Below are 17,019 nucleotides of genomic sequence, written 5' to 3'. Positions count from 1 at the left end.
CGGTGGAGTTCATTTTTAAGAATGCATGATCCGACCACCGCCGTTTTCGTCTGCAACGGCCTTCACTCTAAAAACTGCACTTCACTGCATAGCACGCTGGGCGCCAACGATTGCCAAGAATGATAGAGTTATCGCTTCTGATTCGAAGAGAGAAGGGGTGCGTACGCCTTTTTGTGTCAATTTGGATACATGGTAATTGACAAAAAAGGCGTACGCCTCCGTTTCTCTTCGAATCAGAAGCGATAACTCTATCATTCTTGGCAATGGTTGGCGCCCAGCGTGCTATGCGGTGAAGTTCAGTTTTTAGAGTGTTTGGCAGCGAATAAAGGGTGCTGTGTGGTGAAGTGCGAGGAACTTGTTTTCGTCTTTATTCCCTGCGCGCCACGAAGCACCTATGGGTATCGGTGGCATACAGATGTAAGCAAATGGAGAGAGGACAGCAGGAAGGTGTGGGGGGACAAGGGAGTTAAGTTAGTATGAGTACTGGGCCGACTTCAAGGAGAACAGTGACGGCGTCTTCCGGAACGTTTGCCGCCCAAAACGCGGGAAAACCTCAGAGAGCACAGTCGGCGCTTAGGATTCGAACCTACCACCTCTTATGGTCTTCAGCACGGGCGGATGCTTTCGACCAGTCGGCCATGCCGCTGGTCCATCCGGGAACAGTCCTGTTATTTTGTGTTCCGACTAAAGGTTCGCAATATCTGGAAAATAAACTTCGACGCCGAACTGGGCAGTGATCTATCCAGACCTCACCCTACACCCCAAAACACCACCCACACTCTAAAAACAGAGGGGGGGGGGGTGATGGCAGGATAGGCTCGCCGTTGTTGGCCACACAGAAGTGGGCGTCGTCACGACTATAGCCAAAAAAAAAAGAAAGAAAGAAAACGCATAGCAAAACAAAACACAAAGGAAGGACGGACGGATGGAGGATAGAGGAGGTTGAAGGATGGGGATGCGGTGAGGTGCACGAGTTCATCGGGGAGAGTAGAGTATTAGATGGGTCGATCAGCAAGGCCTGTCTTCAGCAGGAAGAGAATGAGGTTTCTTGCTTTGGCGGAACGTTCGGCAGAAGAACCAGCGGGGTAGAGGATGTCTGCTAGCGAGCCCGAGGTGGAGCGAGGGAGATGTGTTTCGCGCGCAGAATGGTATGCTCGGCAGTCTCGCAGGATGTGTTCGATTGTTTCGGGTTGTTGACAGTGGCCACAGCAGGCGTCACCCCTAGAGCCTATCTTGAACAGCTGAGAATTGGTGAACGCACACCCAGTGCGGAGCCTATGGAGCATGGTCTGGATGCTTCGAGGAAGATTTTTCATGGGAAGAGGAGGGCGATTATGATGCATGATGTCCCGTATTCCAGGGTGGCGCAGTTCAACAAGGAGCTGAACAGACATCTGCCTGTCGGCGTCGTCCGGGGTTGGCAAAACATTGCTGCAGCCTAGGTGTGCCGAGGACGCCAGCTGGTCCGCCCTTTCGTTGCCGCCGACATCGACGTGGGACGGTATCCATCGGAAGGCGATATCGCCTCCAGCTTGTTTATGTTGGGCGCACGATCTTCCGATGCTTCGCGCTAAGACGTTGTCACACATGGGGTTCATCACGTCCCATAGAGCGCTTCTCGAGTCTGTGAGTAGGACTGCTCCTGCAAACCCTCGTACCTGGACCGCAGCAGCTGCATGCAGGAGAGCCAGGAGCTCAGCAGTCGTGGAGGATATCGGGTAACGCGATGATCTCCCTTGCCAGGTCACGTTCACTGACGGGATGTGGAAGGCACACGTGGCACTTTTGGTACGATCGTCAATAGAGCCATCAGTGAATACCAGAGTATGTGAGTGGTAGACGTCAGTTATGAGGTTCTCAGCCGCCGTTCTAGCGACCAGGGGGCTACATTCCCTCTTTTTATGAATGCCCGGAACGTCGAGCGTTACACCCGGTACAAACTCTCGCCATGGCACTGAAGGTAACCCAGCAGGATGTTGAGGCGATCGCTCACTGTGGGCCAGGGCGCTAGTAGCGTATACGCTGGCCAAGCGGCCGAGAGATGTGTGTGACCTTTTTACGAGGGCAGAAAAAAGAGAGCGCTTGCTTCTGGACGTGGCCAAGTTGTCTAAGTGGCGGAGCCCCTTAAACTCGGAGTGGATACTGACAGGCTTTTCCTTGGCTTCCAGGTAGGTCTTGGTAATTCCAGAAAAGCTGGGTATTCCAAGCGCCGTTCTTATCCCTGCCCGATGGAGCCGCTCAAGAGCCTGCCATTGTGAAGGTCCCAGATCCACGTACGGTGACACGTACAGGATACGCGAGAGAATGAGGGCTTTGTGTAGCGTGAGCAGCGAACTTGAACTGCAGCCCCATGACTTGCCACCGATCCTTCGGAGTAAATTAAGAGTCTTCTGGCCTTTACACACCGTTTGATTTACTAGCCTAGACCAGCGTAAAGAGCTGTCAATGTACGCCAAGATAACGGCAAACCTCACATCTTGGGATGGGGGTGCTGTTGATGGAAAGATTAGGGAAACCCTTGCCCACGTACTTTCGGCGGGGAATGCAAACCAAGCATTGAGACTTTTCTGGAGATACAACAAGCCCCCTTTCAAGAAGCGCCGCACTCAGGCCGTTCAATGCAATTCCGGCGGTGTCACGAAGCTTCTCCTTGTTGTCTCCCACAACGCGGAGGCAGATACCGTCCGCGTAGATGGTAAGCTGAAGGGTATACAGAGATGGGCGAATCCTGCGGTGGACCCCGGCCATGATCAGGTTGAATAGAGTGGGAGAAAGAACACTGCCCTGTAGGACCCCACGTTTGAACTTTTTCTTTGAGCTCATGCGCCCATTGACGCACACATCGAACGTACGGGCAGAGAGAAAGTTCCAGAGGTATCTCAGCAGGCGGCTCTCGATACAAGCTCCTTGTATCCCAGCCAAACATGCTGCGTGAGTGACAGAGTCATAGGCCTGCTTTACATCAAGGAACAATGCGAGAGCAAATGCATTTGACTCCCTTGCCTCTTTGAGCGATTTAGTGACTTCTGCATCCCAGAATGCAATGCGAAGGCTAGCACGCCCGCCCAGTGGAAAAAAGTTGGAGGGACACTCTTTTCGGCTGTAGTTCGAGTCACACGGGCTCCGCCTCTCGTCGAACGTCATATATGTCACGTGAGAAGGTCGCTTCTTCCCGCGAGCTGGGCGCTGGGGATTCTTCTAGCTAGGATGTCTGAGCGAACCGAAAACCGAAAAAAACCGCTATTTTGGTGCGAACCGGAACGGAATCGAAACCGTATACGTTTTTTTCGCTCAGGAGGGAAACCGAAAAATATATTTAACGGTTTTCGTTCCAAGAAAAAACTTCGCCGGTTTGGACTACGGATAGGCGAATGAAGCAGACGTCGTGTGCTCTGAAGTCATATGTCATGGATACTATACGAGGGTTACGGTTACGGTGGAATGTATGTCGGTATACTATGACCCTTAGGCTGCCTTTGTAATGGTTTATCGTTCGCGCACGCACACAGACTTAGAGGTACATGTGACTCTCTAGCAATGTGCCGTAGTGTTCGTTTTAATTTGATCCCCGCAAACTCTCCTCAACTAAACAGCGACCCAAGGGGGCTGCATAACGGCTTCTTTATCGGTAATGTCGGGCAACGCGTCCCTTGTTGGAGAGCAGCTAAGTTGAATACATTTACGTATACGCGAGGGAAGCCCGTGCGAAGTGGCAACTCTTTTGTGGACAGGACACGAAGAAAATAAAACGGAGCCGTCGAGCGCGTTTGTGAGTGAAGGTGTTCCTGGATTTGCGTCCTACTCGTGCGGTGGTGCTTGCTGGCTAGACAGTAGCAACAGACATTCGGATGAGACGCGATCGCTCCAATCCAGCAAGAAAGTACTTTACGTATGACATCACGACAAACAAGTCCGTTTGTAGCATGTGCTTCAAGAAAGGAGAAAGCCCATTTGAACAGACAGTAACCTACAGGAACCAGGAGCTACCAATTTCACAGCTGTCTATTAATATTAAATACCATGTATGCGGAATAAACGGGTTTACATTTTGTAACATTGATTTTTTTTTTTTTTTTTTGTGGGGATGAATATTCCCAGCAGAAGCGGAACCGGTTAAAAACCGGTATGAACCGTTATATTTTTGCTCCGGAGCAGAACGGGTACCGGATCGTTTATGATGTAACCGGAACGAAAACCGGAACGAAAAACGTTTCGGTTCGACACCCTGCTTCTAGCTGCGAAGAGATGGGGAATGTGGACATGTACTTGTAGTTCTATAAGTAAATGTGTTTTACGCGTTGTACTGCATAGCCTTGCTGGATGGACATGAGGTGAGTTTGTGTAAAACCGATAGAGGTTCGCTACACTGAGTGCATTCAGGTGGTTCTTCCTCTCGGGCGAAACTGGGAAGTGTCTGAAGTTTCACCGCTTCGCCCGGGTCGGAGCCGTAATACACTGCACAGGCAATACCCCTGCCAAAAATAGGGAAGCCGATCGGCGACAGCGCTGGGTACGTACCTTTCTTGAAGTTAGAACTCCCAAAAAAATCCCATAATTTGCCCTACTTGCAAATAGTCCTGCCGCCGGGCACATACCAATCTGACCTCCCAGTCTTTGGTCTTCCCGCCCCATCCCTCGCTCTATCTTTCCCTCCTCGCGTGGCATATGACGCATGCCACGAGGCGGAGCCTGTGTGACACGAATTACAGCCGAAAAGAGTCTCCCCCCCCCCCCATACGCTCTGCAAGTAACCGAGCGTTCTGCGCATATACTCCTCTCCCAGTTACTCCACTCGGGAAGCCCCATTGGCTACGGCGGCGCCCTCCCTCTTCCCTCTCACTGCCTCCTCTCATGCGCAGAGACGCACTTGCACAGCGTATTGCTAGGCGACACAGTCGCGCAGGACCCAAGATGACGGGCCCGGTCGCCCGAGTGGCTCGGTGTCGCTACTCTCCCCTACGAGAAACCAGGGTATGAAAGGGGAACGCTGCTTTGCCGTCTGCGGGGAAGCGAGTGTGACGCCTGGTACCTGATTCATTCAATGGTTAGCGCCCGGAACAACAAGGCAAAGGTTGAGCGGGACGCTTTTCGTTTTTCTTTTGAACGGAAAGTGTTTAAGCACACAATAAGAGAGCAGAACAGATGGGAGGAAGAATATCTCTCTTGTCATCTCTCTCCTTCTTTTTCGTGTCCATGTACACCACTGTGGCCAGTTGCCATGTCTATAGATATAGATTTCTATGGGGATCTACGGATTAATTCCGAAATCTACAGATTTTTTCACTCCGTGATGAAACAAGCCTGCTCATCAGCATGGGCTGCACTAAATCACGAACATACGCAGCGACTCCTGTATGTGCCCCATGATGAAACAAGCCTGAGCGTGATGAAACAAGCGCAAAAAATATACGAACATACACAACGATTGTTGTGTATGTCCCCAATGCTCAGTCGTGTTTTATTATGGGGGTATGTTTATTAATAAAAAAAAAGAAAGGAAAGGTCAGCCAGGACAGAGGTCGGCTTGCTATTCCAAAAAAGGGGGAAGAAAAGAACATGAGAAGAAAAGGGGAAATGAAAGAAAAAGGAATAACAAAAGAAAAAAAACACAAAACTAAAAAACCACACATTGTCACTATCTCATACAATAACAAGGGGGGGGGGCATATGTTTATTACAGATAAAGAAATGGGGAAATGTCAGACAGGCCAAGGCCGACTTGCTATTCCCAAATTCCCTATTGTACATTTCAAATGTACAATAACAAGGCATTAACAAGGTTCGAAGCGTGGAGAAAGCGGGGGAGCGCAGTGGTGACGGTCCACTGGGTCGGCCGAGGAAGGGGACCCAGTAAGGAAGCCAGCGTTATAGTGCCGTAGCCAAGTTCGTATACAGGACGACAGAGGGCGTCACGGTGCAGAAGGAATCAGAGCCGTATATTAAAAGGGAGTCTGGCCATTGGGAGGAGCCACAAAGAGAGGCACGACCTGTCAATCACGGTTTCGCTCCACTGATTGGTTTGCTTTTTATCAAGGGGGTCGCCATGACACCTCACTGCCTCCCAAAATGGCGACGAAAACAAACACAGTGAAGGGGAGATTTCGTGACAAAAAATTTTCACGGACTACTCTGATATTACGCTGCAAATGCATGTACTTCTCTCGGAAATCAGTTTCAACTTACCCTCATCCATGGATATCTAACCGGAAATAATAAGCTTTGGTCGCCGGTGTTAGATGCACGATGCGCCACTCTATGACTCTCAGTATAACCTTAGATATTTTGTATCACTTGTGGCACGAAACCCTGTTCGTAATCACGTGATGTAAGATACTAATCGTCCTTACATCGTTTATGTATTGATTTGTCTGATGATGATATTTGTCTCTTTTCTTCTTTTTCTTTGTTTTATTCATTCTTGCTGCCTCCATTGGAGTCAGCAATCTCGCGCAGTCGCCGGCGCATTGGCAACCACGAACAGGTGGCGGTGGTGTGCTACTGCAGAAAATCCCGGTCTTTTACTGCCATCTACAAATTTTTGTGGAAATGTCCATACTTTTTATTAAGTGATCTCCATACTTTTCCTCCCACGAGCTCCCGTGGCATAGTTGTTAAGATGATCGCTTTGCACGCCGAGACTGGGAGGTGCCACGGGTTCGAATCCTGTCCCCGGCTGTGCTGTCTGAGGTGTTCCCTGGGTTCTCCGAGGACTTTCCAGGCGAATGTCGGCACAGTGTCCCCTGAAGTCGGCCCAGGACGCATACTAACCCCCCACTCCTTCCTGCTGTCCTCTCTCCATCTGTCCACGTCTGTACGCCACTCATAGCCACAGTTGCTTCGCGGCGCTAACACGGAAATAAAAAAAAGCATTTCTTCCGACGGGTGTGGCAACACTGACTTTGTGAGAGTTCGCCATTTCGTTCTGTATAGCTGATGGAGCGTGGTCCACAAAGCAAAAGCTTGTACATATGAAACATAGACAGCTTCACTGTTATTGTTTCGATCAAAAGCAAGTGAACGAATAAAATCATCCCATTCGTTTTTGTGACCGAAATTAACACGTGCGCAGTGCGGATAGCCTCAATTTAGTCCTCGTAGGTTGTCATGGTTGAGTTCACAGTGCAGCCACTAATCGCCTGGGACTTACCTGTCAAATGAAAAACTGAAGCCACGCATGGCTCGTCGTCTGCTCGCCAAAATTGGCGCGCATGACGTCAGAACCCGCGCTAACACGGGTCACGCATGCGCATATATTTGCAAAAACAAGCAGAGGACACTGCACTATATACGTATGATTCGACCCTCTACAACCTTGCCAAAGCGACTTTACATTGCTCCTGACTCCTTAGATACTTCACAACCACGTTCATAAAGTCTGCTGAGAGGGATTGGGAGCAGGAGTTCGTCGACATCCTTTACTTCCACAAAAACTTATGGCGTAACGATAACGCGCTTGCCCGCGTGCGTTCTGGATTCAATTTGGTCTCGTGCTGTTAAACCGCCAGCTCTTGCATGTTTGTGGCCTTGCTTTTTCTCCTTATAAAAGTGCATAAAGTGCATTTGATAGATGCTAGAAACGTGGAAGTGACAGCGGGAAATGCTATGCCGGGCTCAATTCAGTGGGTCCCCGGGCCGGGTCAGTTCTAAGCACACCCGCCAAGCAGTGTAGCCGGGAGTAGACACCCCCGCAGCCCTCGTGTGACGGGTGTTGAATTTTCGCCGACGGGGCTGTGACGTGATTTCCGCTAACCCTGATTTTTCGCCCACCGAGGGTTGCTCCCAAGTTACCTGGTTCAATAAAGACACACACCTCCTGTTACACGTCCCCAACCCTCTATCGGCTAAGTCATGGGATAAGTAACCGGCTTCTTGAACCTTCGTTGAAAAAGTTTGTTCAAACGAGATAGTTCGATCCTGACATAAAATCTCTCAAAATGCAAGAACATTGGCACATCGTGGAAATGAGTAACAGAACTGCTAGCAGAATCACCATGAGTGACCTACGCGAAAATGCACCACGTCCGGCGAGCCGACGTGGTGACGGTAGCGGTCCACAGATGTCGCTGCACGCTCGCATTGTTATTGGCATGTTTATGTGCCGCCCTACATGGAGTGAACTGCGGAGTTCGTGTCGGGTCTTAGACACAAAATTGCCCGCAATATTAAATCTGAATTTTTTATATATAAAAAAAAACTACGAGGTGAATTTGAACGAAATAGACCTCTACCCGAGAAACGTCATCATGAGGTTGGTAGACGGACTGAAACCTTGACCGAAACAAGTCGGAAGGGGAGGGCTGGGTTCCATGAATGGGCAATTGTTCCCTGCCTCCTATTGAAAGAAAAGTAGGACAGAAGGTCGCGTCCCTTTCAGGGACCATTGTAATCCCATAAAAGCCGTGGCATTCGAGCGCGACCTTATTCGCCTCTTGCTTGGAGCGTAGTTCAACGTTCAACTCTACCAAATTGGTGGCGCTGTCGAACACTATGGCGTCATTTGTTTACAAATAAGGGAGAGAACTATTTGTGGCGTTTGTATATACTGAGCACGCAGGTTGTCAAATAAGCCAGCAGTATAAAATTGTATGCCTGCTGCTTTACTTACCTTTAAAGCTCATCTTGCGCCCTGCTGTCATACCCGTTGTGCGAAGGGTCGTTCAAGGTTGACCGAGGGCTATATTTCCCTTAAATATAACGAAGCATTCGGCAAGCACCAAACTACGTCAGTTTTTCAAAAGTAATCAGGGGGAGCATCTAGACACTGCTGTCGCAACTCTTTCATACCCTTGGCGTAGAAAGGAGTGGGCTGCTGTCGTAGCCACGATGTAGGACATCTTTCTGGAGGTCTTCCTCTGTGCGGAACCTTTTTCCTCCCTTTTCCTCCTGGAGGGGCCCCAACAGATGGTGATCGCTCGAGGCTGAACCTGGGCTGCAAGAGGCACGGGACAAAACCTCCCAGCGCGTTTCAGCCATGGACTATCCAACTCACCGGGTGAGGACGGACGTTGTCACATAGAATGACCCTTTCGGACAACCTCCCAGGCCTTTTCTTGCGAATCGCGCAACATGAAATAGTACTAGGCATGTCCCAGAAGGTAGTTCCCATTGGCTTCCCAGGATACAGCTGTATCTTGCTTTTCTTCGGCGGGAAAGCCTTACCTTTTCATTCCATGCTGCGTTCTTTTTTTTTTTTTACACTGGGGATATCCAGGTTTCATCACATGTGAAGATTGGCTGGGAAAATTCATCCCCCTCCGATTGGAACCGGTTCAGCTGCTGCTCAGAGACTGCCATATGCGCTGCCTTCCGGTCACAAGTGAGGTATCGGGGGAACCCATCTTGCACAGAGTTTGCAGAAGAGAAAGTGCACGTGAATGATTGTCGCCACTACCTCGCCGGTACTTGAGGGCGGCTTGCTCGACGCCTTTGATGTTCGCTGGGGTGACTACAGTCGGGCGAACGTGTCGATCGGGTTCATGTAACGTGGAAACTTGCTGTGCGACATATGTCTCGTTATTTTTTTGTTTTTACTTCTCTCCGCACTTCGCAGAAAACGACTGGCCACTTTGAGAATTTGCTGTCGTTCCTTCCACGCACGTGGTCTGGAAGCAGTCACCAGATTCTGGGTCCAGGACACGCAGGATCGGGTTTCTGTGAGCCGCGCGTCGCACGTGTCCGTACCACTTTCCCATGTTGGACGCAATGGAGAATAATAACATGTGCCTGCTGAACAACCGCGAGCCCACTTACATGCGATCCCCAACGTCACTTGATGTATTGGACCTCTCGTGGTGCTCAACCGACATAATTCGCCACTTGTCGTGCGCTACGGACGTCGACACTATAGGTAGCGATCATTTCCCTCTATATATTTCGCACGACAGACTGCCGACTCTCAGCCACTACTGGACTGATTTCTTTCACAAACTGGAGACTTTTTCGTGCGGGCCTCAGAACATCTGTGCACACCGGTATGTCCCCAGAGGCTCTCTCTCTTCTCTGTTTCTTTTGTGTCATTCCCCAGCAATTAACCACCTTAGAGCATTAGGTCGCCGAGCAGAAAGAACGGCTCGTCGGACAGGGCAATTTACGGACATTGTGGAATACCGCCGGATGAAAGCTAAAGTAACACGAGCACAGGAAGCGTTGGCGTAAGTTTTGCCACCACCTTTCACCGTTTGATCCGGCTACGAAGATCTGGCGGACAATCCGATCTCTGAAGGAGGCGCCCCCCTCAAAAGAATCCTCTCGCGGCCTTGGCTATCGTTAAGGGTGTAGACGAAAACACGCTAGCGACGGACCTCTGTGTGGTACTAACGACTCCGGCGGCTGCCTCGACCACGCCACTACACCGCAGTTTTGTCCACAGTTTGACGGCTGAACTTCACCAAGACTGGCCCCGTTCCCCGGAAGTTATGGACCGCGACTTCACACTAATCGAGCTAAAGGCAGCGTTGAAGCTTGTGAACGCGGGCTCGTCCCCTGGACCCGATAAAATCACCTATGCCGCCCAACGAAACCTTGACGGGCGGTCACTCCAAGCTCTCCTTCATGTGTATAATACGTCTTGGCAACAAGGATTTTTACCACATACATGGAAGGAGGCATTGGTTGTTCCCATCCTGAAACCAGGCAAGCCCCCAAATGCCCTATCCTCCTTTCGCCTGGTGAGCCTGACAAGCTGTATGGGGAAACTGATGGAGAGAATGGTTTTGCATCGCCTCGACTGGTGGCTCGAAAAACAACGTGCGTTCCCTCACGAAATGGCTGGATTTCGTCGCCACCGAAGCTCCATGGATCCAGTTCTCGACCTAGTCTCTACAGTTCAACATGCTCGTGCCCATCGACGGGTCGTCCGATCGGTTTTCCTCGACATCAAGCGCGCATATGATACCGTCTCGCACATTTGTGTGCTGCACGCTTTGCGCTCGTTTGGAGTATCCGGTCGGCTCTTCATCTGGCTCGAAGACTTCCTTACGGACCGAACTGTCGCTGTCCGTACGTCCCAAGGCGAAAGCCCTCAGCATCCTGTTCCTCAAGGAGTCCCCCAATGAAGCATTCTCAGTCCGACACTCTTTAACGTCGTGATGGCCGGCCTACAATCAGTAATTCCTCGCAAAGTGTCGTTTTCCGTGTATGCAGATGACGTCGCCCTTTGGACAGTAGGAAAATCACGCCCAGCTCTCCAACGCCGCCTGCAGCTCGCTTTAAACAATATCCATACGTACCTCACGCACCTTGGGATGGACCTTTCACCCGAAAAGTGTGTCGAGCTCCCTTTCACGCGTAAAGCTATGGCCAATTTCCCTCTTTGGCTTGGTAAAGCTCGAACCGGTACGCTTTCACCGGTTCCGTGGTAATCGACTCGGACTTGCGCTGGGCTCGGCACATTAAACACCTTGAAACTAAAGTGCAGCGATGGCTCCGCGCAATTCACCATCTTTCTGGCTCAGGATGGGGCTGTGATCAGCGTTCCCTGCTCAAGGTTCACGCCTCATTGTTGAGGGCGACTGTGCTTTACAGCCTTCCTATTCTGCACAGGATATCAACAACTTCATTAAATACACTTCGGTCCTTGTTTGCTCGAAGCCTTCGTCGATGCCTCGGAGTTCCAAGAATGGCTGAAACACGGCAAGTACTGGCTGAAGCTGGTGAGCTCCCGATTGAGGTTCTCCGTGAACGGGAAACGGCTCGGCACTACCTCAGTTCGCGTGCTCACATTCCCCGCCACCCGCTCCTCAGGAAAATTCGATACCGCCATGAAAGCGACTTCTATCGAGTACACTGTAAACTTTTTCACACCTTTAAAGGTGTGCGCCACGCACATTAAACCTGGTTGCCTAACATTGTACCTCTAGGTTGATATTTTACTAAATTTAAAAAGCATTACAAAAGATCAGGTGTCAGTCCAAATCTTGCTCTCATTATGTCTTGGATATAGTAGATACGTGCTAATGCATATATGCATCGCTAGCGACAATCGAGCACGTGCAAGTGTCTACAATACTGTCCAACAATGTTGAGACTTGAAAGACTGAATTTTTGGAGGACAGACAGCATGCGAGTAAAGAAAATTAGTGCTAAACCGTACTCCATTATGATGTTACCAAAATTACACCAAAAAGGGCGTGCGCCACGCACATTATTGCACCTTTAAAGGTGTGAAAGCGTTTACAGTGTAGCGCAGAGGACACGCTAGACTCTCACTGGCTTCATAACTAAGGACACTATACCGCCGGAAGCCCCCTGGCCTCTACCGGTACCACCCACTTTTGTACGCCTCCCAAACCTTCTGGAAAGAAGAGATCAGGTCCCCCCTCAAGTCCTCCGAGCCCATTTTCATTCTCTGGTAGACGAGAAGTTTTCTACGTTTACGGCAGCATATACCGATGGCGCATCCCGAAACAACAAGTCCGCCTCAGCATTCGTGATACCATCCGAAGGCGTAGTGCACGGAAGACGCCTTTCACATCCAACCTCCTCCACAGCTGCGGAACTCTATGCCATCCTTGTCTTTCTACAACACATCGCTGACTTTACACCCCGGAAATGGGCAGCCTTTACAGACTCCAAATCTGCACTTCAAGCAATTGAAAATTCCGGCATACGAGGCCCATCCGCACCCCTAGTCACAGATGTGTTAATGGCTTACCACACTATCTACGCAGCAGGCCACAGGCTAGTTCTCCAGTGGGTTCCAGTCCATTGTGGTGTCGTGGGGAAAGAGCAGGCCGACAGCGCCGCAGAAGCAGCACTCTCGTATCGGAAACGGACCCGTATTGTTCTTCTGAGAGGAGACCGCCGTTCAATTCTGCGACGCCTAGTGACACCCCTGGCTTCCCGCCAACGGACAACCGACATTCTTCCCCCTCTATGTTGAGCAGAGTTGATCCAACGCTCGCTTTCCGCATGCCACGAAACACCTCTCGTCAAGATGCTGCATTAATCCACCGAATGCGCCTCGATATGGCCTTTACAGCTCAGTGGCGTTACCGCTTGAGACAAGTTGACTCTCCCGCCTGCTGCCACTGTGGTGCTCTGAGGATCTGGAGCATATTCTTCTTCATTGCCCTCACTACCAACCTTCCCGAACCACACTCTCCGAGTCTCTTCGTCACCTGGACTCTCGCCCTTTCTCCCTATCGAAATTGCTTGGTCCCTGGCCCAATCCAGCCCAGCAACGCTCTACGCTCAAAGCTCTTGTGACATTTCTGGACACCATCGGACTTCGATCGTTATTGTAAAGGGGCTCGTTATTTTATTCCCCCATTCCCACCAGCAATGGGTTGAGTATCGCCTGTGGCGATGAAACTCCCCACTCTCCAAGGTCAAAAATAAAGTTGTTGTTGTGTCCGTACCCGACGACAGCAGGTCATACATTTTGAGTTTGAAGAGGTTTGGTCAATCGAGCTAACGGTTTGGCGAGGGATGTTGGTTTTATTATATTTTTGCTGAGTGTTCGTTTGGATAGCGCGAAAGAAGGACATCTGGGGGACGAAATGGCCTGCGGACTCCGTAGCAAACGGACTTGCTCGGAGGCTCGGAGTGACTTTGCCGTAACATGTAAATTTTGCAACAAAATCCATTGCTGTAAATAAACCGGTTACCAATCATTGAAGATTGTCTGCTGTCGAGTACCTGCAACTCAACCGTCATCATCACCGACAACTGGCCAGACACAGGGATTCAAGAGAGAGGAGAAAAGAACAACCTTTACAGTTCATTCATATATCATACCCGACATTCGCCAAACAGTCTGTACCATTTGTACACTCTTCCCTTGATAACGTTCGTGCTCCATCCTGTGTCTATAACCTTTGCAATATCTCAGCTGATTTGACGTTCCGCCTCACAAGGAACTTGATTATTCATCGCTGTTCCGCAGCGAGAGACATGCTGCTCGGCGCTATGATTGATAGCTGCCGCACGTGCCGCTGACCTGAGAAGGATTGCACTGCGTCTTCCGAAAGTATTATTCTAGTACCTCTCACTAATTTTTCTTGAGCAAAAGTCTGGGTGGACCTCGAACGACCCTTGTCTATATCCCACGGTTTGTAGTCCCAATTTCCACTGCTCCTGACATCATTTTCTTTTGTTTGGTTCTCGAGTCCTTCCGTGCTCCTCTATGAACAGTCTCCCCAGGGCATGTCATACCTGGGCACATGAAAGATAACCAGGCACTCGCAAGGGCCAATCACCAGATACGATGCCTACACTGGAGGTCGTATCCTTCATCATAGAAACTTTAGAAAGTAACTCTTCTGAGAGATGGAAATACTCAATCTTTCATGTTCTTGTATACCGGGCATCGTTAGACTTGTGTTGTGTCTGTCCGCTTGTGTTCAAGCCCCAAAACACAACTATGTTTCGTCGTTTCCAAACTGTCCTGAGGCTGGAACACATAGCGGGACGAACACAACAAAACCCTCAGGTGCTTGAGAAGATAGAAGATGCAAATATGACAGTCGTCAAAAACTCGCACAACGTGACGAGTCAAAACTACGTACTTCTCCTTTGATGTCTTAGACGTCTTTGACATAGCAGCTCTTTCCGATGCTTGATACCACGACCATCTCTAAAATACACAACCGTAACACTTGCCCGTTCCCCTATTGGACTTCCGTCCGCAGCTCGAGGAGCGGAAGCGGAGTATTTACACGCGGAGCGCCCCCAGGGGCGCCACTTGCCGTACCCAGAACAGCGCCTCTTGTAGATCAGCTGTGTGCAATATGAGTGGTCCTTGTTGCTGATTCTTGGCACGTACATCTTTCTGTATTGTCGCAGGTTCTCTGTACATGTAGAGCTAAGACTTAGGAGACTAAAGGAAAACTCAGAAATGGGCTGTGCTCTGAAGCGTAAGGTGATATATAAAGCTGTGAATCTCGCGCGCTATGTGCCGTACATCGTACATATAAGATTGGCAGCAGCACCTTGTGCGTTGGGCCAGTCACCATGCGTTTATGATTGTTATACGCAAGAGCGTTCGCAGTTTACGTTTCGCGTGAGAGGTGGTCCATGTTAACATACAGGGCAGTTACGGAGAATGGGTGAGTGCGACCGTAAGAAGAAACTGCGTTCCTGGCAAAGACACGTCAGACCCCAGTTACGACGTCCAAAATAATTTGTTGTACGAGCAAGCACTTCAGTTTTGAATCAGCAGTTGCTTGTTTTGTTTTCCTACTTATTAGTCCCTTTTTATTTTTACTTTTTTTTTCTTTTTTTTTTGCGGTCTGCCATTACAACGCTCTGCTAACCTTTATTATGCTGTTCGGGTCCTTCCCTTAACATTTCCCCTCCTATCTCCCCATTACATCTCCACTTATACCTCTGTCTCGTTGAGGCTTCACCATTTCACACACACACACACATATGTACAGCTTTTTACACTTTGACACTCCTAATGCTAACGCATATGATAACCCTGTGCATCGTAACATGCCTAGCGCTGCCTCAGCGGAGCTTCAGCCCCCTCCAGTGCAAGGGACATAAGTGTATACAACAATAAATAGCAGGAACGGAATGTATGCGCGTTACACATGCGTATATATCAAGAATTTTTCAAACACTCAAGCGACCAATTGGGTCGTTCTGTACAGAGGTGCTGCGTGTGGAGGGCACTTGATCACATGGACGTCATCACGGGACGGAGCCTCAACTCTTATGTCACTTCTTCTTCTTCTTCTTTATGGGTTATAGAGATGTTAGCCAAGCTAGGGCTGGCCTGCTACTACGAGGCGGAGGCTCGGCGGACATATGGGCACCTCTGTACAGAACGACACTGACGGACGAGCAGAGCTTATGTAACGAAGAAAAACGAAACACAGACGACAGCTCAATTCGATTCGGGACCGGATCCTATATATGAATTTAAAATCCAATCGATGCTTGTTCCAAACAAAATCTCTTGGAACAATTCCGATGCTGCCCAGTTGGGACCGAAAACGGCACAAGAGAGGACATAAAACAAAGTGAGTGCTACTTCATATTCTGAACCGTATCACATGGTGTACACATCTTTATATCCGAACACTGCATGCGTTTCCGATCCTTCGCCTTCGAAAAAAGAAATATTCGCACATGTGTCTAAGGTGCATCATATTTGTCTCGCATTTTATCTTGTACTTTTATTAAAACGTATTAAAAATACAAAACTTTGCATTGTGTAAAGCTTCCCTTACATTCATGTGCTTGCCTGTGTCCTCAAGCCTGCCCGACTGTTGATAAAGGCCTCTAGGGATGAAACATCATCCTCATGTTGTTTCATGATGCGTATTTTGATCTCGTATATGCTCTTCGGAACCCAGGACTCCTTCATTCGACTGACGCATCGAATGTACGACTTGGCCGTCTTGAGTAGCGTGTGGTACACGACCCTGAAAGCGAATAAAAAAGAAGATATTCCAAGATGGCAACAGCAAGATTTGAAGCGAGTGACGTACTGCTTAGAAGAGTGCGAAAGTAGTAAAGATAGGTTGAGAAACTACAACATAGACCCCTGGGCCCTGCCCTGAGCGTATTTTTTCCCGCGCGGCGCGTGTGCGGAGGGTTGTCCGCGTGCTTATAGGCGGGGGGAGGGCTGCGTGCGCGCATACCCTCTCACATTTTTCAGCCTGGGCCGACTTCTTTCGACATTTTTGAGCCTTGGCCGACTTGGTTTGCGTATTTTTTCCCGCACCCGGCGGGCGGCGCTCGAGTGGAGGCTCTTACCGGTGGGCGGCGCGTGGCCGGAGGGCTGCGTGCGCGTTTACCCTCTCACATTTTTCAACCTGGGCCGACTTCTTTCGTCATTTTTCAATCTGTGCCAACTTCAATCGTTTTTTTTTTTTCAGCTACAACAGGTGTGCAGTAGGCTGTTTACATGCATATGATAGCCATACACAAAAAGTACAAGTGAAAATATATTTATTAAAATCAATAGTGCAAGGAATTATGCTGTGACTCTATGTGGTGGAGAGAAACCCAGCCAAAAAATCTGAAGCAGAAGAAACACAATACAATACACGTAACAAAGAATATACT

Source organism: Ornithodoros turicata, chromosome 8, assembly GCF_037126465.1.
Source record: "Ornithodoros turicata isolate Travis chromosome 8, ASM3712646v1, whole genome shotgun sequence".
In the NCBI taxonomy this organism is placed as follows: Eukaryota; Metazoa; Arthropoda; class Arachnida; order Ixodida; family Argasidae; genus Ornithodoros; species Ornithodoros turicata.
The sequence above is the reverse complement of the archived record's forward strand: the minus strand, read 5'-3'. Positions refer to the sequence as shown.